Source organism: Panicum virgatum, chromosome 6K, assembly GCF_016808335.1.
Source record: "Panicum virgatum strain AP13 chromosome 6K, P.virgatum_v5, whole genome shotgun sequence".
Lineage (NCBI taxonomy): Eukaryota > Viridiplantae > Streptophyta > Magnoliopsida > Poales > Poaceae > Panicum > Panicum virgatum.
In genome coordinates this window covers 38,426,462-38,430,522 of record NC_053141.1, presented here as the reverse complement: position 1 = coordinate 38,430,522, position 4,061 = coordinate 38,426,462, and positions in this window count along the sequence as shown.

The window sequence follows — 4,061 nt, the reverse complement described above, 5'->3', positions numbered from 1 at the left end:
AAATTTTTCATGCCACTGCTTAGGCGCTTGCTTCAGACCATACAAAGATTTCAATAACTTGCACACCTTTCCTTCTTGACCATTTGCTACAAAACCATCAGGCTGATCCATATAAATCTCTTCCTCAAGCTCTCCATTTAGGAAAGTTGTCTTAACGTCCATCTGGTGAACGAGAAGACCATGTGAGGCAGCCAAGGAAAATAACACTTGTATGGTCGTCATGCGGGCAACTGATGAATAAGTATCAAAATAATCTTCGCCTTCTCTTTGTGTGTAGCCCTTGGCCACAAGCCTTGCCTTGTACTTCTCAATAGTACCATCAGGCCTAAGCTTTTTCTTGAACACCCATTTACATCCAACAAGTTTGCACCCGAAAGGACGATCAACAACTTCCCAAGTTCCATTAGACATAATTGAATCCATCTCACTTCACACCGCTTCCTTCCAATAGTCAGTGTCAGGAGAGGAGTATGCCTCTTCAATAGTTCTTGGTGTGTCATCAACAAGATACACAATGAAATCATCACCAAAAGACTTTGCAGTCTTTTGCCTCTTGCTCCTCCTAGGAGCTTCATTGTCATCCTCCTCCGGATTTTTCCACATGAGTTTCAATATCAGCGTGTGTTACTGGTTCATGTGTCTTAGGGAATAAAATAGATTCATGACTAGAAGTGCTAAGTGCATTTTTCATAGGAAACTCAATCTCAAAAAATGTAGCATCTCTGGACTCCATAATTGTACCAATATGCATGTCAGGTACTCCAGATTTTATTATTAAGAATCTAGACCCAACGCTATGAAAAGCGTAACCTAGAAAGATAGCGTAACCTAGAAAGATGCAATCAACTGTTTTCGGTCCGAGTTTGCATTTCTTGGCAATTGGTATGTTTACCTTTGCTAAACAGCCCCATGTACGCAAATATGAGGGTGTCAACCTTTTATTCTCCCATTCCTCGAATGGTGTCTTCTCTTTGTTTTTCATAGGAACTTTGTTAAGAGTATGATAGGCTGTCAGAATAGCCTCACCCCACCATTCCCAATACATTCCCGCTGTATCTAACATGGCGTTAACCATCTCAGTTAGAGTGCAATTCTTCCTTTCAGCCACTCCATTTGACTCGGAAGAATAGGGTGGTGTTCTCTCATGAACAATGCCATGTTCCTCACAAAACAAATTGAACTCATTTGATAAATACTCTCCACCTCGATCCGATCTGATATGTGTTATCTTTCTCTCAAGTTGTTTTTCAACTTCGGCTTTATAGACCTTAAAATAATGTAAGGCTTCATCTTTTGATTTTAACAAGTACACATAGCAAAATCTAGTGCAGTCATCTATAAAAGTCATGAAATATCTTTTGCCACCTTCAGTCAACTCTCCATTCATTTCGCACAAATCGGAATAAATTAGTTCTAATGGTGCCAAGTTTCTTGCCGCAGCAGCCTTGTGAGGCTTACGAGGTTGCTTTGATTGCACACAAACATGGCATTTAGAACCTTTGACCAAATCAAATTTTGGAATTAAATTCATACCAGCTAAGCGTGTCATAGAACCAACATTTATATGACATAAACGCGGATGCCAAATATTTGTCTCAATGTCATGGCTCACATGGTTCACAGAATTAAAACAAGCATCCAATAAAGACAAGCAGAACAAGACTCCGCTCTCATAGCCTTTACCAACAAAAGTTCCATACTTAGACAGAATACATTTATTGGACTCAAACACAAGTTTATAGCCATCTCGACACAGCAATGAACCACTAATTAAATTCTTCCTTATTGAGGGGACATGCTGCACATTCTTCAGTTGCACGGTCTTTCCCAAAGTAAGTTTCAGATCGACCGTACCAACACCATGAACAGCCGCACGTGCTCCATTCCCCATCAGCAAGGAGGAAGTCCTCCTGTCAGACCCGGGACAGCGGGACTGCTTATAGACATAGAATGTTCTAGAGTAAGGGATAGCTCATGGATGTACCTTACCTCTTTTGTAACTACCCGAATAGGCATAAAACTAGCTGCAGTACAACGGAAACTACCCGATTGTGTTGTAGTAGGACTCCAACTGTACTCGGCTAGGACTTTCCATGTAACTCTGTCCCCCCAGATATATAAGGACGGGGCAGGGACCCCCTCCAAACAATCATCAACACCTAAGGCAATACAAAACCACACAGGACGTAGGGTATTACGCAAACTCGCAGCCCGAACCTGTCTAAATCTTTGTGTTCCTTGTACCATCGAGTTCTAGAGCAGTCGATCCCTACCTACAAACCCTACTGCTAAGGGTATCCCTGAGCAGGCTTGGCGGTAAACACCAACAGCTGGCGCGCCAGGTAGGGGCTTCGGCCAGTTCACCAACGAATTTGATGGCCGAACCAAGCAACGCCAACGGCGTGCCAGAAGGCACGACCTTCGTTTTCGGTTCCTAGACTTGCATGGCTGACGGAACGGGAGGCTTTTCCAGCCACCTTATCACGCCTAACTCGCCTAAATTGAAAACCCGCTCCCAACTCGCCGACATCCGTGAGTCCGCGGATCTCGACGAGGGAAGAGTTCCACCCGAACTCGACTTGGACAACCCGAGAAACATGTCAACTCAAAACCGAACTCCTGGTTTGGTCGAGTTCGACATAAATTCTGATTCCGAAAAGCCTCACTTTTCCAAAACTTTTGGAAAATACGTAGCTCATCTCAAGACAATCAAACATCCTAAGATCAAAAACTCAGAACTACTCGCCGGAGTAGATCAAGTTTCACAATCAATTGAGCGCTGCATCAAACTTGCAGAAACCGCTCTCAGCTCACCTGCGCCATAGCAGAACCCTAAAGCACTAAACCCACCGTAGAAGAGGTCGGGCGATATGCTCTCAGGGGTCGATCGGGTAAATCCGAAGCTTGCCAACTGCATTAAGGTGACTGAAAGCACTCTGCAAAACAAAGAGCAGAAATCGGGAGGAGAAATCTGTGGGGGAGCTAGTGAGACAAACCCCCGGCTTGTTCGGATGGGACCGTCTATATCCAGGATACCTCAGAGCCCTTCACCGAAACCTGCTCACACTCGGACTCCGAAACCAGTTGAGTCCAAGTTCGATCAGGACTTTGATCGCTTCATGAACGGTCTCGAAAACTTTGAACCGTTTGACGATCTTGAAGAGTGGTCAGAAAACGTCAAGCTGTTCATGGACGCTATGGCCAAACCAACCGAGTATGCCGACGCCCTTTGGGAACTGGCCAAGCTTAAAAAAGAAAAAGCCAAGGCTCCAGAACAATCCAGCGACTCAATCTATGACAAACCCTAGATTAAGGAGCCTGAGGGGCTAACTCCTACTCAATCATGGCTACACTGGATGAACGAGAACGCCCTTCGTGTAGAGATGGGCATACCGCTTCTCGCTCACCCAAAACATACATATTCAAAAATCGGTCGGCTAACCGACTCCGAATCCGAGTACTCCTCCTCGGCTAAGAACCTCAAGTCCGATCAGGACTCCCTCCCTAACCTGATTATATATGCAACGCCGCAAGGACGGACGGTGCACCTCAGGAAGGTACAAGATCCCAACGCTTCTGCCTCACAGCTAGCGGATCTGCCTTACCAACAGAGCACTCCTTTAGACCCGTCCTCAAGCAAACAAGACCAAGAAGTTCAAGACCTTTGCCGTGAAATCCTCATGGTTCGTATCGCCGAAGAACCTGAGGGCGATCCCACGGAGCATATCAACCTCGACGACTACAATTCTGATGATTTCAACGAGTACCTTTCCGATAATATGGAAACTACTCCTCCTACAATCACAGAAGTCCAAGCTACTACCGAGGAGGATCTACCTGCTCCTCTTCCTCCTCCAGCGGTGACTGTCACCATCCAGCTAGATAAGCATCATCCAGCTGAAGATCTCTACGAACGCCGTCGCCAGCTCAACCAGAAGAGAGCGTTCAGGCGTCAGCGCCTTGCTAACAGCCTACAGGAACAGCAAGGCGACAACTATGACTACTCCAACTACGACCTTCGCAGTGTGATCAACGTTGGGCGCGATGCGCGCAACATCATC